Genomic DNA, 19,626 nt, shown 5'->3' with positions numbered 1-19,626 from the left:
AGTGAAGCATCGGAATCTATAACTAGTGTAACAGGAATGGTTCAAAGCATAGACTGTGGGAAGAGTCAGTCTTCTTGTACATAAGTCGGCATTGTGCCTTTTGTATTTAATTCCGATGAAATTTCTATGTTTCATCGTCAATAAGATGGTAAAAGGGATACAGTAAACCTGAAGTGAAGCATCGGAATCTATAACTAGTGTAACAGGAATGGTTCAAAGCATAGACAGTGGGAAGAGTCAGTCTTCTTGTACTTAAGTCGGCATTGTGCATTTTGTATTTAATTCCGATGCAATTTCTGTGTTTCATCGTCAATAAGAAGGTCCAAGGTATACAGTAAACCTGAAGTGAAGCACCGTAATCTATAACTCGTGTCACAGGAATAGTTCAAAGCATAGTCAGTAAGAAGAGTCAGTCTTCTTGTACTTAAGTCGACATTGTGCCCTTTGCATTTAATTCCGATGCAATTTCTGTGTTTCTTCGACAATAAGGAGGTCCAAGGGATACAGTAAACCTGGAGTGAAGCATCGGAATCTATAACTAGTGTCACAGGAATGGTTCAAATCATAGTCGGTAAGAAGAGTCAGTCTTCTTGTACTTAGGTCGGCATTGTGCCTTTTGTATTTAATTCCGATGCAATTTCTGTGTCTCATCGCCAATAAGAAGGTCCAAGGGATACAGTAATCCTGGAGTGAAGCATCGGAATCTATAACTAGTGTCACAGGAATGAGTCAAAACATAGTCAGTAAGAAGAGTCAGTCTTCTTGTACTTCAGTCGGCATTGTTCCTTTTGTATTTAATTCCGATGCAATTTCTGTGTTTCATCGTCAATAAGAAGGTCCAAGGAATACAGTAAACCTGGAGTTAAGCATTGGAATCTATAACTAGTGTCACAGGGATGGTTCAAAACATAGACAGTAAGAAGTGTCAGTATTCTTGTACTTAAGTCGGCATTGTGACTTTTGTATTTAATTCTGATGCAATTTCTGTGTTTCATCTTCAATATGAAGGTCCAAGGGATACACTAAACCTGAAGTGTAGCATCAGAATCTATAACTAGTGTCACAGGAATGGTTCAAACATAGTCAGTAAGAAGAGTCAGTCTTCTTGTACTTAAGTCGGCATTGTGCCTTTTGTATTTATTTCCGATGCAATTTCTGTTATTCATCTTCAATTAGAAGGTCCAAGGGATACAGTAAACCTGAAGTGAGGCGACGGAATCAATAACTAGTGTCACATGAATGGTTCAAATCATGGTCAGTAAGAAGAGACAGTCTTCTTGTACTTAAGTCGCCATTGTGCCTTTTGTATTTAATTCCGATGCAATTTCTGTGTTTCTTCGTCAACAAGAATTTCCAAGGGATACACCAAACGTGAAGTGTAGCATCAGAATCCATAACTAGTGTCACATGAATGGTTCAAATCATAGTCAGTAAGAAGAGTCAGTCTTCTTGTACTTAAGTCGCCTATGTGCCTTTTGTATTTAATTCCGATTCAATTTCTGTGTTTCATCGTCAATAAGAAGGTCCAAGGGATACAGTAAACCTGGAGTGAAGCATCGGAATCTATAACTAGTGTCACATGAATGGTTCAAAACATAGACAGTAAGAAGAGTCAGTCTGCTTGTACTTAATTCGGCATTGTGCCTTTTGTATTTAATTCCGATGCAATTTCTATGTTGTATCGTCAATAAGAAGGTCAGAGGGATACAGTAAACCTGAAGTGAAGCATCGGAATCTATAACTAGTGTTAGAGGAATGGTTCAAAAGATAGACAGTAAGAAGAGTCAGTCTGCTTGAACTTAATTCGGCATTGTGCCTTTTGTATTTAATTCCGATGCAATTTCTGTGTTTCATCGTCAATAAGAAGGTCCAAGGGATACAGTATACCTGAAGTGAAGCACCGGAAACTATAACTAGTGTTACAGGAATGGTTCAAAAGATAGACAGTAAGAAGAGTCAGTCTTCTTGTACTTTCGTCGGCATTGTGCCTTTTGCATTTAATTCCGGTGCAATTTCTGTGTTTCATCTTCAATAAGGATGTCCAAAGGATACAGTAAACTTGAAGTGAAGCATCAGACTCTATAACTAGTGTCACAGGAATGGTTCAAAACATTGTCAGAAAGAAGTGTCAGTCTTCTTGTACATAAGTCGGCATTGTGCCTTTTGTATTTAATTCCGATGCAATTTTTGTGTTTCATCGTCAATAAGAAGTTCCAAGGGATACAGTAAACCTGAAGTGAGGCATCGGAATCTATAACTAGTGTAACAGGAATGGTTCAAAGCATAGTCAGTCAGAAGAGTCAGTCTTCTTGTACCTAAGTCCGCATTGTGCCTTTTGCATTTAATGCCGATGCAATTTCTGTGTTTCATCGTCAATAAGAAGGTCCAAGGGATATAGTAAACCTGGAGTGAGGCATCGGAATCAATAACTAGTGTCACAGGAATGGATCAAAACATAGACAGTAAGTAGAGTCAGTCTTCTTGTACTTAAGTCGGCATTGTGCCTTTTGTATTTAGTTCCGATGCAATTTCTGTGTTTCATCGTCAACAAGAATGTCCGAGGGATACAGTAAACCTGGAGTGAAGCATCGGAATCTATAACTAGTGTCACAGGGATGGTTCAAATCATTGACAGTAAGAAGAGTCAGTATTCTTGTACCTAAGTCGGCATTGTGCCTTTTGTATTGAATTCCGACGCAATTTCTGTGTTTCATCTTCAATAAGAAGGTCCAAAGGATACAGTAAACTTGAAGTGAAGCATCAGACTCTATAACTAGTGTCACAGGAATGGTTCAAAACATTGTCAGAAAGAAGTGTCAGTCTTCTTGTACATAAGTCGGCATTGTGCCTTTTGTATTTAATTCCGATGCAATTTTTGTGTTTCATCGTCAATAAGAAGTTCCAAGGGATACAGTAAACCTGAAGTGAGGCATCGGGATCTATAACTAGTGTAACAGGAATGGTTCAAAGCATTGACAGTGGGAAGAGTCAGTCTTCTTGTACTTATGTCGGCATTGTGCCTTTTGTATTTAATTCCGATGCAATTTCTGTGTTTCATCGTCAATAAGAAGGTCAGAGGGATACAGTAAACCTAAAGTGAAGCATCGGAATCTATAACTAGTGTCACAGGAACGGTTCAAAACATAGACAGTAGGAAGAGACAGTCTTCTTGTACTTAAGTCAGCATTGTGCCTTTTCTATTTAATTCCTATGCAATTTCTGTGTTTCATCGTCAATAAGAAGGTCATTGGAATATAGAAAAACCTGGAGTGAAGCATCAGAATCTATAGCTAGTGTCACAGGAATGGTTCAAAACATAGAGATTAAGTAGGGTCAGTCTTCTTGTACTTAAGTCGTCATTGTGCCTTTTTTATTTAATTCCGATGCAATTTCTGTGTTTCATCTTCTATATGAAGGTCCAAGGGATACAGTAAACCTGAAGTGAAGCATCAGAGTCTATACCTAGTGTCACAGGAATGGTTCAAAGCATAGTCAGTAAGAAGAGTCAGCCTTCGTGCACTTAAGTCGGCAATGTGCCTTTTGTATTTAATTCCGATGCAATTTCTATGTTTCATCGTCAATAAGAAGGTCCAAGGGATATAGTAACCCTGGAGTGAAGGATCGGAATCAATAACTAGAGTCACATGAATGGTTCAAAACATAAACAGTGAGTATGGTCAGTCTTCTTGTACTTAAGTCGGCATTGTGCCTTTTGTATTTAATTCCGATGTAATTTCTGTGTTTCATCGTCAATAAGAAGGTCCAAGGGATATAGTGAACCTGGAGTGAAGCATCGGAATCTATAACTAGTGGCACAGGAATGGTTCAAAACATAGACAGTAAGTAGGGTCAGTCTTCTTGTACCTAAGTCGGCATTGTGCCTTTTCTATTTAATTCCTATGCAATTTCTGTGTTTCATCGTCAATAAGAAGGTCCAAGGGATATAGTAAACCTGGAGTGAAGCATCGGAATCTATAACTAGTGGCACAGGAATGGTTCAAACCATAGACAGTAAGTAGGGTCAGTCTTCTTGTACTTAAGTCGACATTGTGCCCTTTGCATTTAATTCCGATGCAATTTCTGTGTTTCTTCGACAATAACTAGGTCCAAGGGATACAGTAAACCTGGAGTGAAGCATCGGAATCTATAACTAGTGTCACAGGGATGGTTCAAATCATAGTCGGTAAGAAGAGTCAGTCTTCTTGTACTTAGGTCGGCATTGTGCCTTTTGTATTTAATTCCGATGCAATTTCTGTGTCTCATCGCCAATAAGAAGGTCTAAGGGATACAGTAATCCTGGAGTGAAGCATCGGAATCTATAACTAGTGTAACAGGAATGGTTCAAAGCATAGACTGTGGGAAGAGTCAGTCTTCTTGTACATAAGTCGGCATTGTGCCTTTTGTATTTAATTCCGATGAAATTTCTATGTTTCATCGTCAATAAGATGGTAAAAGGGATACAGTAAACCTGAAGTGAAGCATCGGAATCTATAACTAGTGTAACAGGAATGGTTCAAAGCATAGACAGTGGGAAGAGTCAGTCTTCTTGTACTTAAGTCGGCATTGTGCCTTTTGTATTTAATTCCGATGCAATTTCTGTGTTTCATTGTCAATAAGAATGTCCAAGGGATACAGTAAACCTGAAGTGAAGCATCGGAATCTATAACTAGTGTAACAGGAATGGTTCAAGTCATAGACAGTGGGAGGAGTCAGTATTCTTGTACTTAAGTCAGCATTGTGCCTTTTGTATTTAATTCCGATGCAATTTCTGTGTTTCATCGTCAATAGGAAGGTCCAAGGGATACAGTAAACCTGAAGTGAAGCACCGGAATCTATAACTAGTGTTACAGGAATGGTTCAAAAGATAGACAGTAAGAAGAGTCAGTCTTCTTGTACTGTCGTCGGCATTGTGCCTTTTGCATTTAATTCCGATGCAATTTCTGTGATTCATCTTTAATAAGAAGGTCCAAAGGATACAGAAAACTTGAAGTGAAGCATCAGAGCCTATAACTAGTGTCACAGGAATGGATCAAAACATAGTCAGTAAGAAGAGTCAGTCTTCTTGTACATAAGTCGGCATTGTGCCTTTTGTATTTATTTCCGATGCAATTTTTGTGTTTCATCGTCAATAAGAAGGTCCAAGGCATACAGTAAACCTGAAGTGATGCATCGGAATCTATAACTAGTGTAACATGAATGGTTCAAAGGATAGACAGTGGGAAGAGTCAGTCTTCTTGTACTTAAGTCGGCATTGTGCCTTTTGTATTTAATTCCGATGCAATTTCTGTGTTTCATCGTCAATAAGAAGGTCAGAGGGATACAGTAAACCTGAAGTGAAGCATCGGAATCTACAACTAGTGTCACAGGAATGGTTCAAAACATAGACAGTAGGAGGAGACATTGTTCTTTTACTTAAGTCGGCATTGTGCCTTTTCTATTTAATTCCTATGCAATTTCTATGTTTCATCGTCAATAAGAAGGTCCAAGGGATATAGTAAAACTGGAGTGATGCATCGGAATCAATAACTGGTGTCACAGGAATGGTTCAAAACATAGACAGTAAGTAGGGTCAGTCTTCTTGTACTTAAGTCGGCATTGTGCCATTTGTATTTAATTCCGATGCAATTTCTGTGTTTCATCGTCAATAAGAAGGTTCAAGGGATACAGTAAACCTGAAGTGAAGCATCGGAATCTATAACTAGTGTAACAGGAATGGTTCAAAGCATAGACAGTGGGAAGAGTCAGTCTTCTTGTACTTAAGTCGGCATTGTGCATTTTGTATTTAATTCCGATGCAATTTCTGTGTTTCATCGTCAATACGAAGGTCCAAGGTATACAGTAAACCTGAAGTGAAGCACCGTAATCTATAACTCGTGTCACAGGAATAGTTCAAAGCATAGTCAGTAAGAAGAGTCAGTCTTCTTGTACTTAAGTCGACATTGTGCCCTTTGCATTTAATTCCGATGCAATTTCTGTGTTTCTTCGACAATAAGGAGGTCCAAGGGATACAGTAAACCTGGAGTGAAGCATCGGAATCTATAACTAGTGTCACAGGAGTGGTTCAAATCATAGTCGGTAAGAAGAGTCAGTCTTCTTGTACTTAAGTCGCCATTGTTCCTTTTGTATTTAATTCCGATGCAATTTCTGTGTTTCATCGTCAATAAGAAGGTCCAAGGAATACAGTAAACCTGGAGTTAAGCATTGGAATCTATAACTAGTGTCACAGGGATGGTTCAAAACATAGACAGTAAGAAGTATCAGTATTCTTGTACTTAAGTCGGCATTGTGACTTTTGTATTTAATTCTGATGCAATATCTGTGTTTCATCTTCAATATGAAGGTCCAAGGGATACACTAAACCTGAAGTGTAGCATCAGAATCTATAACTAGTGTCACAGGAATGGTTCAAACATAGTCAGTAAGAAGAGTCAGTCTTCTTGTACTTAAGTCGGCATTGTGCCTTTTGTATTTATTTCCGATGCAATTTCTGTTATTTTCTGTTATTCATCTTCAATAAGAAGGTCCAAGGGATACAGTAAACCTGAAGTGAGGCGACGGAATCAATAACTAGTGTCACATGAATGGTTCAAATCATGGTCAGTAAGAAGAGTCAGTCTTCTTGTACTTAAGTCGCCATTGTGCCTTTTGTATTTAATTCCGATGCAATTTCTGTGTTTCTTCGTCAACAAGAATTTCCAAGGGATACACCAAACGTGAAGTGTAGCATCAGAATCCATAACTAGTGTCACATGAATGGTTCAAATCATAGTCAGTAAGAAGAGTCAGTCTTCTTGTACTTAAGTCGCCTATGTGCCTTTTGTATTTAATTCCGATTCAATTTCTGTGTTTCATCGTCAATAAGAAGGTCCAAGGGATACAGTAAACCTGGAGTGAAGCATCGGAATCTATAACTAGTGTCACATGAATGGTTCAAAACATAGACAGTAAGAAGAGTCAGTCTGCTTGTACTTAATTCGGCATTGTGCCTTTTGTATTTAATTCCGATGCAATTTCTATGTTGCATCGTCAATAAGAAGGTCAGAGGGATACAGTAAACCTGAAGTGAAGCATCGGAATCTATAACTAGTGTTAGAGGAATGGTTCAAAAGATAGACAGTAAGAAGAGTCAGTCTGCTTGAACTTAATTCGGCATTGTGCCTTTTGTATTTAATTCCGATGCAATTTCTGTGTTTCATCGTCAATAAGAAGGTCCAAGGGATACAGTATACCTGAAGTGAAGCACCGGAAACTATAACTAGTGTTACAGGAATGGTTCAAAAGATAGACAGTAAGAAGAGTCAGTCTTCTTGTACTTTCGTCGGCATTGTGCCTTTTGCATTTAATTCCGGTGCAATTTCTGTGTTTCATCTTCAATAAGGATGTCCAAAGGATACAGTAAACTTGAAGTGAAGCATCAGACTCTATAACTAGTGTCACAGGAATGGTTCAAAACATTGTCCGAAAGAAGTGTCAGTCTTCTTGTACATAAGTCGGCATTGTGCCTTTTGTATTTAATTCCGATGCAATTTTTGTGTTTCATCGTCCATAAGAAGTTCCAAGGGATACAGTAAACCTGAAGTGAGGCATCGGAATCTATAACTAGTGTAACAGGAATGGTTCAAAGCATAGTCAGTCAGAAGAGTCAGTCTTCTTGTACCTAAGTCCGCATTGTGACTTTTGCATTTAATGCCGATGCAATTTCTGTGTTTCATCGTCAATAAGAAGGTCCAAGGGATATAGTAAACCTGGAGTGAGGCATCGGAATCAATAACTAGTGTCACAGGAATGGATCAAAACATAGACAGTAAGTAGAGTCAGTCTTCTTGTACTTAAGTCATCATTGTGCCTTTTGTATTTAGTTCCGATGCAATTTCTGTGTTTCATCGTCAACAAGAATGTCCGAGGGATACAGTAAACCTGGAGTGAAGCATCGGAATCTATAACTAGTGTCACAGGGATGGTTCAAATCATTGACAGTAAGAAGAGTCAGTATTCTTGTACCTAAGTCGGCATTGTGCCTTTTGTATTTAATTCCGACGCAATTTCTGTGTTTCATCTTCAATAAGAAGGTCCAAAGGATACAGTAAACTTGAAGTGAAGCATCAGACTCTATAACTAGTGTCACAGGAATGGTTCAAAACATTGTCAGAAAGAAGTGTCAGTCTTCTTGTACATAAGTCGGCATTGTGCCTTTTGTATTTAATTCCGATGCAATTTTTGTGTTTCATCGTCAATAAGAAGTTCCAAGGGATACAGTAAACCTGAAGTGAGGCATCGGGATCTATAACTAGTGTAACAGGAATGGTTCAAAGCATTGACAGTGGGAAGAGTCAGTCTTCTTGTACTTATGTCGGCATTGTGCCTTTTGTATTTAATTCCGATGCAATTTCTGTGTTTCATCGTCAATAAGAAGGTCAGAGGGATACAGTAAACCTAAAGTGAAGCATCGGAATCTATAACTAGTGTCACAGGAACGGTTCAAAACATAGACAGTAGGAAGAGACAGTCTTCTTGTACTTAAGTCAGCATTGTGCCTTTTCTATTTAATTCCTATGCAATTTCTGTGTTTCATCGTCAATAAGAAGGTCATTGGAATATAGAAAAACCTGGAGTGAAGCATCAGAATCTATAGCTAGTGTCACAGGAATGGTTCAAAACATAGAGATTAAGTAGGGTCAGTCTTCTTGTACTTAAGTCGTCATTGTGCCTTTTTTATTTAATTCCGATGCAATTTCTGTGTTTCATCTTCTATATGAAGGTCCAAGGGATACAGTAAACCTGAAGTGAAGCATCAGAGTCTATACCTAGTGTCACAGGAATGGTTCAAAGCATAGTCAGTAAGAAGAGTCAGCCTTCGTGCACTTAAGTCGGCAATGTGCCTTTTGTATTTAATTCCGATGCAATTTCTATGTTTCATCGTCAATAAGAAGGTCCAAGGGATATAGTAACCCTGGAGTGAAGGATCGGAATCAATAACTAGAGTCACATGAATGGTTCAAAACATAAACAGTGGGTATGGTCAGTCTTCTTGTACTTAAGTCGGCATTGTGCCTTTTGTATTTAATTCCGATGTAATTTCTGTGTTTCATCGTCAATAAGAAGGTCCAAGGGATATAGTAAACCTGGAGTGAAGCATCGGAATCTATAACTAGTGGCACAGGAATGGTTCAAAACATAGACAGTAAGTAGGGTCAGTCTTCTTGTACCTAAGTCGGCATTGTGCCTTTTCTATTTAATTCCTATGCAATTTCTTTGTTTCATCGTCAATAAGAAGGTCCAAGGGATATAGTAAAACTGGAGTGAAGCATCGGAATCTATAAATAGTGGCACAGGAATGGTTCAAACCATAGACAGTAAGTAGGGTCAGTCTTCTTGTACTTAAGTCGACATTGTGCCCTTTGCATTTAATTCCGATGCAATTTCTGTGTTTCTTCGACAATAAGGAGGTCTAAGGGATACAGTAAACCTGGAGTGAAGCATCGGAATCTATAACTAGTGTCACAGGAATGGTTCAAATCATAGTCGGTAAGAAGAGTCAGTCTTCTTGTACTTAGGTCGGCATTGTGCCTTTTGTATTTAATTCCGATGCAATTTCTGTGTCTCATCGCCAATAAGAAGGTCTAAGGGATACAGTAATCCTGGAGTGAAGCATCGGAATCTATAACTAGTGTAACAGGAATGGTTCAAAGCATAGACTGTGGGAAGAGTCAGTCTTCTTGTACATAAGTCGGCATTGTGCCTTTTGTATTTAATTCCGATGAAATTTCTATGTTTCATCGTCAATAAGATGGTAAAAGGGATACAGTAAACCTGAAGTGAAGCATCGGAATCTATAACTAGTGTAACAGGAATGGTTCAAAGCATAGACAGTGGGAAGAGTCAGTCTTCTTGTACTTAAGTCGGCATTGTGCATTTTGTATTTAATTCCGATGCAATTTCTGTGTTTCATCGTCAATAAGAAGGTCCAAGGTATACAGTAAACCTGAAGTGAAGCACCGTAATCTATAACTCGTGTCACAGGAATAGTTCAAAGCATAGTCAGTAAGAAGAGTCAGTCTTCTTGTACTTAAGTCGACATTGTGCCCTTTGCATTTAATTCCGATGCAATTTCTGTGTTTCTTCGACAATAAGGAGGTCCAAGGGATACAGTAAACCTGGAGTGAAGCATCGGAATCTATAACTAGTGTCACAGGAATGGTTCAAATCATAGTCGGTAAGTAGAGTCAGTCTTCTTGTACTTAGGTCGGCATTGTGCCTTTTGTATTTAATTCCGATGCAATTTCTGTGTCTCATCGCCAATAAGAAGGTCCAAGGGATACAGTAATCCTGGAGTGAAGCATCGGAATCTATAACTAGTGTCACAGGAATGAGTCAAATCATAGTCAGTAAGAAGAGTCAGTCTTCTTGTACTTAAGTCGGCATTGTTCCTTTTGTATTTAATTCCGATGCAATTTCTGTGTTTCATCGTCAATAAGAAGGTCCAAGGAATACAGTAAACCTGGAGTTAAGCATTGGAATCTATAACTAGTGTCACAGGGATGGTTCAAAACATAGACAGTAAGAAGTGTCAGTATTCTTGTACTTAAGTCGGCATTGTGACTTTTGTATTTAATTCTGATGCAATTTCTGTGTTTCATCTTCAATATGAAGGTCCAAGGGATACACTAAACCTGAAGTGTAGCATCAGAATCTATAACTAGTGTCACAGGAATGGTTCAAACATAGTCAGTAAGAAGAGTCAGTCTTCTTGTACTTAAGTCGGCATTGTGCCTTTTGTATTTATTTCCGATGCAATTTCTGTTATTCATCTTCAATAAGAAGGTCCAAGGGATACAGTAAACCTGAAGTGAGGCGACGGAATCAATAACTAGTGTCACATGAATGGTTCAAATCATGGTCAGTAAGAAGAGTCAGTCTTCTTGTACTTAAGTCACCATTGTGCCTTTTGTATTTAATTCCGATGCAATTTCTGTGTTTCTTCGTCAACAAGAATTTCCAAGGGATACACCAAACGTGAAGTGTAGCATCAGAATCCATAACTAGTGTCACATGAATGGTTCAAATCATAGTCAGTAAGAAGAGTCAGTCTTCTTGTACTTAAGTCGCCTATGTGCCTTTTGTATTTAATTCCGATTCAATTTCTGTGTTTCATCGTCAATAAGAAGGTCCAAGGGATACAGTAAACCTGGAGTGAAGCATCGGAATCTATAACTAGTGTCACATGAATGGTTCAAAACATAGACAGTAAGAAGAGTCAGTCTGCTTGTACTTAATTCGGCATTGTGCCTTTTGTATTTAATTCCGATGCAATTTCTATGTTGTATCGTCAATAAGAAGGTCAGAGGGATACAGTAAACCTGAAGTGAAGCATCGGAATCTATAACTAGTGTTAGAGGAATGGTTCAAAAGATAGACAGTAAGAAGAGTCAGTCTGCTTGAACTTAATTCGGCATTGTGCCTTTTGTATTTAATTCCGATGCAATTTCTGTGTTTCATCGTCAATAAGAAGGTCCAAGGGATACAGTATACCTGAAGTGAAGCACCGGAAACTATAACTAGTGTTACAGGAATGGTTCAAAAGATAGACAGTAAGAAGAGTCAGTCTTCTTGTACTTTCGTCGGCATTGTGCCTTTTGCATTTAATTCCGGTGCAATTTCTGTGTTTCATCTTCAATAAGGATGTCCAAAGGATACAGTAAACTTGAAGTGAAGCATCAGACTCTATAACTAGTGTCACAGGAATGGTTCAAAACATTGTCAGAAAGAAGTGTCAGTCTTCTTGTACATAAGTCGGCATTGTGCCTTTTGTATTTAATTCCGATGCAATTTTTGTGTTTCATCGTCAATAAGAAGTTCCAAGGGATACAGTAAACCTGAAGTGAGGCATCGGAATCTATAACTAGTGTAACAGGAATGGTTCAAAGCATAGTCAGTCAGAAGAGTCAGTCTTCTTGTACCTAAGTCCGCATTGTGCCTTTTGCATTTAATGCCGATGCAATTTCTGTGTTTCATCGTCAATAAGAAGGTCCAAGGGATATAGTAAACCTGGAGTGAGGCATCGGAATCAATAACTAGTGTCACAGGAATGGATCAAAACATAGACAGTAAGTAGAGTCAGTCTTCTTGTACTTAAGTCGGCATTGTGCCTTTTGTATTTAGTTCCGATGCAATTTCTGTGTTTCATCGTCAACAAGAATGTCCGAGGGATACAGTAAACCTGGAGTGAAGCATCGGAATCTATAACTAGTGTCACAGGGATGGTTCAAATCATTGACAGTAAGAAGAGTCAGTATTCTTGTACCTAAGTCGGCATTGTGCCTTTTGTATTTAATTCCGACGCAATTTCTGTGTTTCATCTTCAATAAGAAGGTCCAAAGGATACAGTAAACTTGAAGTGAAGCATCAGACTCTATAACTAGTGTCACAGGGATGGTTCAAATCATTGACAGTAAGAAGAGTCAGTCTTCTTGTACTTAAGTCGGCATTGTGCCTTTTGTATTTATTTCCGATGCAATTTCTGTTATTTTCTGTTATTCATCTTCAATAAGAAGGTCCAAGGGATACAGTAAACCTGAAGTGAGGCGACGGAATCAATAACTAGTGTCACATGAATGGTTCAAATCATGGTCAGTAAGAAGAGTCAGTCTTCTTGTACTTAAGTCGCCATTGTGCCTTTTGTATTTAATTCCGATGCAATTTCTGTGTTTCTTCGTCAACAAGAATTTCCAAGGGATACACCAAACGTGAAGTGTAGCATCAGAATCCATAACTAGTGTCACATGAATGGTTCAAATCATAGTCAGTAAGAAGAGTCAGTCTTCTTGTACTTAAGTCGCCTATGTGCCTTTTGTATTTAATTCCGATTCAATTTCTGTGTTTCATCGTCAATAAGAAGGTCCAAGGGATACAGTAAACCTGGAGTGAAGCATCGGAATCTATAACTAGTGTCACATGAATGGTTCAAAACATAGACAGTAAGAAGAGTCAGTCTGCTTGTACTTAATTCGGCATTGTGCCTTTTGTATTTAATTCCGATGCAATTTCTATGTTGCATCGTCAATAAGAAGGTCAGAGGGATACAGTAAACCTGAAGTGAAGCATCGGAATCTATAACTAGTGTTAGAGGAATGGTTCAAAAGATAGACAGTAAGAAGAGTCAGTCTGCTTGAACTTAATTCGGCATTGTGCCTTTTGTATTTAATTCCGATGCAATTTCTGTGTTTCATCGTCAATAAGAAGGTCCAAGGGATACAGTATACCTGAAGTGAAGCACCGGAAACTATAACTAGTGTTACAGGAATGGTTCAAAAGATAGACAGTAAGAAGAGTCAGTCTTCTTGTACTTTCGTCGGCATTGTGCCTTTTGCATTTAATTCCGGTGCAATTTCTGTGTTTCATCTTCAATAAGGATGTCCAAAGGATACAGTAATCTTGAAGTGAAGCATCAGACTCTATAACTAGTGTCACAGGAATGGTTCAAAACATTGTCCGAAAGAAGTGTCAGTCTTCTTGTACATAAGTCGGCATTGTGCCTTTTGTATTTAATTCCGATGCAATTTTTGTGTTTCATCGTCCATAAGAAGTTCCAAGGGATACAGTAAACCTGAAGTGAGGCATCGGAATCTATAACTAGTGTAACAGGAATGGTTCAAAGCATAGTCAGTCAGAAGAGTCAGTCTTCTTGTACCTAAGTCCGCATTGTGACTTTTGCATTTAATGCCGATGCAATTTCTGTGTTTCATCGTCAATAAGAAGGTCCAAGGGATATAGTAAACCTGGAGTGAGGCATCGGAATCAATAACTAGTGTCACAGGAATGGATCAAAACATAGACAGTAAGTAGAGTCAGTCTTCTTGTACTTAAGTCATCATTGTGCCTTTTGTATTTAGTTCCGATGCAATTTCTGTGTTTCATCGTCAACAAGAATGTCCGAGGGATACAGTAAACCTGGAGTGAAGCATCGGAATCTATAACTAGTGTCACAGGGATGGTTCAAATCATTGACAGTAAGAAGAGTCAGTATTCTTGTACCTAAGTCGGCATTGTGCCTTTTGTATTTAATTCCGACGCAATTTCTGTGTTTCATCTTCAATAAGAAGGTCCAAAGGATACAGTTAACTTGAAGTGAAGCATCAGACTCTATAACTAGTGTCACAGGAATGGTTCAAAACATTGTCAGAAAGAAGTGTCAGTCTTCTTGTACATAAGTCGGCATTGTGCCTTTTGTATTTAATTCCGATGCAATTTTTGTGTTTCATCGTCAATAAGAAGTTCCAAGGGATACAGTAAACCTGAAGTGAGGCATCGGGATCTATAACTAGTGTAACAGGAATGGTTCAAAGCATTGACAGTGGGAAGAGTCAGTCTTCTTGTACTTATGTCGGCATTGTGCCTTTTGTATTTAATTCCGATGCAATTTCTGTGTTTCATCGTCAATAAGAAGGTCAGAGGGATACAGTAAACCTAAAGTGAAGCATCGGAATCTATAACTAGTGTCACAGGAACGGTTCAAAACATAGACAGTAGGAAGAGACAGTCTTCTTGTACTTAAGTCAGCATTGTGCCTTTTCTATTTAATTCCTATGCAATTTCTGTGTTTCATCGTCAATAAGAAGGTCATTGGAATATAGAAAAACCTGGAGTGAAGCATCAGAATCTATAGCTAGTGTCACAGGAATGGTTCAAAACATAGAGATTAAGTAGGGTCAGTCTTCTTGTACTTAAGTCGTCATTGTGCCTTTTTTATTTAATTCCGATGCAATTTCTGTGTTTCATCTTCTATATGAAGGTCCAAGGGATACAGTAAACCTGAAGTGAAGCATCAGAGTCTATACCTAGTGTCACAGGAATGGTTCAAAGCATAGTCAGTAAGAAGAGTCAGCCTTCGTGCACTTAAGTCGGCAATGTGCCTTTTGTATTTAATTCCGATGCAATTTCTATGTTTCATCGTCAATAAGAAGGTCCAAGGGATATAGTAACCCTGGAGTGAAGGATCGGAATCAATAACTAGAGTCACATGAATGGTTCAAAACATAAACAGTGGGTATGGTCAGTCTTCTTGTACTTAAGTCGGCATTGTGCCTTTTGTATTTAATTCCGATGTAATTTCTGTGTTTCATCGTCAATAAGAAGGTCCAAGGGATATAGTAAACCTGGAGTGAAGCATCGGAATCTATAACTAGTGGCACAGGAATGGTTCAAAACATAGACAGTAAGTAGGGTCAGTCTTCTTGTACCTAAGTCGGCATTGTGCCTTTTCTATTTAATTCCTATGCAATTTCTGTGTTTCATCGTCAATAAGAAGGTCCAAGGGATATAGTAAAACTGGAGTGAAGCATCGGAATCTATAAATAGTGGCACAGGAATGGTTCAAACCATAGACAGTAAGTAGGGTCAGTCTTCTAGTACTTAAGTCGACATTGTGCCCTTTGCATTTAATTCCGATGCAATTTCTGTGTTTCTTCGACAATAAGGAGGTCTAAGGGATACAGTAAACCTGGAGTGAAGCATCGGAATCTATAACTAGTGTCACAGGAATGGTTCAAATCATAGTCGGTAAGAAGAGTCAGTCTTCTTGTACTTAGGTCGGCATTGTGCCTTTTGTATTTAATTCCGATGCAATTTCTGTGTCTCATCGCCAATAAGAAGGTCTAAGGGATACAGTAATCCTGGAGTGAAGCATCGGAATCTATAACTAGTGTAACAGGAATGGTTCAAAGCATAGACTGTGGGAAGAGTCAGTCTTCTTGTACATAAGTCGGCATTGTGCCTTTTGTATTTAATTCCGATGAAATTTCTATGTTTCATCGTCAATAAGATGGTAAAAGGGATACAGTAAACCTGAAGTGAAGCATCGGAATCTATAACTAGTGTAACAGGAATGGTTCAAAGCATAGACAGTGGGAAGAGTCAGTCTTCTTGTACTTAAGTCGGCATTGTGCATTTTGTATTTAATTCCGATGCAATTTCTGTGTTTCATCGTCAATAAGAAGGTCCAAGGTATACAGTAAACCTGAAGTGAAGCACCGTAATCTATAACTCGTGTCACAGGAATAGTTCAAAGCATAGTCAGTAAGAAGAGTCAGTCTTCTTGTACTTAAGTCGACATTGTGCCCTTTGCATTTAATTCCGATGCAATTTCTGTGTTTCTTCGACAATAAGGAGGTCCAAGGGATACAGTAAACCTGGAGTGAAGCATCGGAATCTATAACTAGTGTCACAGGAATGGTTCAAATCATAGTCGGTAAGAAGAGTCAGTCTTCTTGTACTTAGGTCGGCATTGTGCCTTTTGTATTTAATTCCGATGCAATTTCTGTGTCTCATCGCCAATAAGAAGGTCCAAGGGATACAGTAATCCTGGAGTGAAGCATCGGAATCTATAACTAGTGTCACAGGAATGAGTCAAAACATAGTCAGTAAGAAGAGTCAGTCTTCTTGTACTTAAGTCGGCATTGTTCCTTTTGTATTTAATTCCGATGCAATTTCTGTGTTTCATCGTCAATAAGAAGGTCCAAGGAATACAGTAAACCTGGAGTTAAGCATTGGAATCTATAACTAGTGTCACAGGGATGGTTCAAAACATAGACAGTAAGAAGTGTCAGTATTCTTGTACTTAAGTCGGCATTGTGACTTTTGTATTTAATTCTGATGCAATTTCTGTGTTTCATCTTCAATATGAAGGTCCAAGGGATACACTAAACCTGAAGTGTAGCATCAGAATCTATAACTAGTGTCACAGGAATGGTTCAAACATAGTCAGTAAGAAGAGTCAGTCTTCTTGTACTTAAGTCGGCATTGTGCCTTTTGTATTTATTTCCGATGCAATTTCTGTTATTCATCTTCAATAAGAAGGTCCAAGGGATACAGTAAACCTGAAGTGAGGCGACGGAATCAATAACTAGTGTCACATGAATGGTTCAAATCATGGTCAGTAAGAAGAGTCAGTCTTCTTGTACTTAAGTCGCCATTGTGCCTTTTGTATTTAATTCCGATGCAATTTCTGTGTTTCTTCGTCAACAAGAATTTCCAAGGGATACACCAAACGTGAAGTGTAGCATCAGAATCCATAACTAGTGTCACATGAATGGTTCAAATCATAGTCAGTAAGAAGAGTCAGTCTTCTTGTACTTAAGTCGCCTATGTGCCTTTTGTATTTAATTCCGATTCAATTTCTGTGTTTCATCGTCAATAAGAAGGTCCAAGGGATACAGTAAACCTGGAGTGAAGCATCGGAATCTATAACTAGTGTCACATGAATGGTTCAAAACATAGACAGTAAGAAGAGTCAGTCTGCTTGTACTTAATTCGGCATTGTGCCTTTTGTATTTAATTCCGATGCAATTTCTATGTTGTATCGTCAATAAGAAGGTCAGAGGGATACAGTAAACCTGAAGTGAAGCATCGGAATCTATAACTAGTGTTAGAGGAATGGTTCAAAAGATAGACAGTAAGAAGAGTCAGTCTGCTTGAACTTAATTCGGCATTGTGCCTTTTGTATTTAATTCCGATGCAATTTCTGTGTTTCATCGTCAATAAGAAGGTCCAAGGGATACAGTATACCTGAAGTGAAGCACCGGAAACTATAACTAGTGTTACAGGAATGGTTCAAAAGATAGACAGTAAGAAGAGTCAGTCTTCTTGTACTTTCGTCGGCATTGTGCCTTTTGCATTTAATTCCGGTGCAATTTCTGTGTTTCATCTTCAATAAGGATGTCCAAAGGATACAGTAAACTTGAAGTGAAGCATCAGACTCTATAACTAGTGTCACAGGAATGGTTCAAAACATTGTCAGAAAGAAGTGTCAGTCTTCTTGTACATAAGTCGGCATTGTGCCTTTTGTATTTAATTCCGATGCAATTTTTGTGTTTCATCGTCAATAAGAAGTTCCAAGGGATACAGTAAACCTGAAGTGAGGCATCGGAATCTATAACTAGTGTAACAGGAATGGTTCAAAGCATAGTCAGTCAGAAGAGTCAGTCTTCTTGTACCTAAGTCCGCATTGTGCCTTTTGCATTTAATGCCGATGCAATTTCTGTGTTTCATCGTCAATAAGAAGGTCCAAGGGATATAGTAAACCTGGAGTGAGGCATCGGAATCAATAACTAGTGTCACAGGAATGGATCAAAACATAGACAGTAAGTAGAGTCAGTCTTCTTGTACTTAAGTCGGCATTGTGCCTTTTGTATTTAGTTCCGATGCAATTTCTGTGTTTCATCGTCAACAAGAATGTCCGAGGGATACAGTAAACCTGGAGTGAAGCATCGGAATCTATAACTAGTGTCACAGGGATGGTTCAAATCATTGACAGTAAGAAGAGTCAGTATTCTTGTACCTAAGTCGGCATTGTGCCTTTTGTATTTAATTCCGACGCAATTTCTGTGTTTCATCTTCAATAAGAAGGTCCAAAGGATACAGTAAACTTGAAGTGAAGCATCAGACTCTATAACTAGTGTCACAGGAATGGTTCAAAACATTGTCAGAAAGAAGTGTCAGTCTTCTTGTACATAAGTCGGCATTGTGCCTTTTGTATTTAATTCCGATGCAATTTTTGTGTTTCATCGTCAATAAGAAGTTCCAAGGGATACAGTAAACCTGAAGTGAGGCATCGGGATCTATAACTAGTGTAACAGGAATGGTTCAAAGCATTGACAGTGGGAAGAGTCAGTCTTCTTGTACTTATGTCGGCATTGTGCCTTTTGTATTTAATTCCGATGCAATTTCTGTGTTTCATCGTCAATAAGAAGGTCAGAGGGATACAGTAAACCTAAAGTGAAGCATCGGAATCTATAACTAGTGTCACAGGAACGGTTCAAAACATAGACAGTAGGAAGAGACAGTCTTCTTGTACTTAAGTCAGCATTGTGCCTTTTCTATTTAATTCCTATGCAATTTCTGTGTTTCATCGTCAATAAGAAGGTCATTGGAATATAGAAAAACCTGGAGTGAAGCATCAGAATCTATAGCTAGTGTCACAGGAATGGTTCAAAACATAGAGATTAAGTAGGGTCAGTCTTCTTGTACTTAAGTCGTCATTGTGCCTTTTTTATTTAATTCCGATGCAATTTCTGTGTTTCATCTTCTATATGAAGGTCCAAGGGATACAGTAAACCTGAAGTGAAGCATCAGAGTCTATACCTAGTGTCACAGGAATGGTTCAAAGCATAGTCAGTAAGAAGAGTCAGCCTTCGTGCACTTAAGTCGGCAATGTGCCTTTTGTATTTAATTCCGATGCAATTTCTATGTTTCATCGTCAATAAGAAGGTCCAAGGGATATAGTAACCCTGGAGTGAAGGATCGGAATCAATAACTAGAGTCACATGAATGGTTCAAAACATAAACAGTGAGTATGGTCAGTCTTCTTGTACTTAAGTCGGCATTGTGCCTTTTGTATTTAATTCCGATGTAATTTCTGTGTTTCATCGTCAATAAGAAGGTCCAAGGGATATAGTGAACCTGGAGTGAAGCATCGGAATCTATAACTAGTGGCACAGGAATGGTTCAAAACATAGACAGTAAGTAGGGTCAGTCTTCTTGTACCTAAGTCGGCATTGTGCCTTTTCTATTTAATTCCTATGCAATTTCTGTGTTTCATCGTCAATAAGAAGGTCCAAGGGATATAGTAAACCT

Source organism: Schistocerca americana, chromosome X, assembly GCF_021461395.2.
Source record: "Schistocerca americana isolate TAMUIC-IGC-003095 chromosome X, iqSchAmer2.1, whole genome shotgun sequence".
Classification (NCBI taxonomy): Eukaryota; Metazoa; Arthropoda; class Insecta; order Orthoptera; family Acrididae; genus Schistocerca; species Schistocerca americana.
This window is presented reverse-complemented; position numbering follows the sequence as displayed.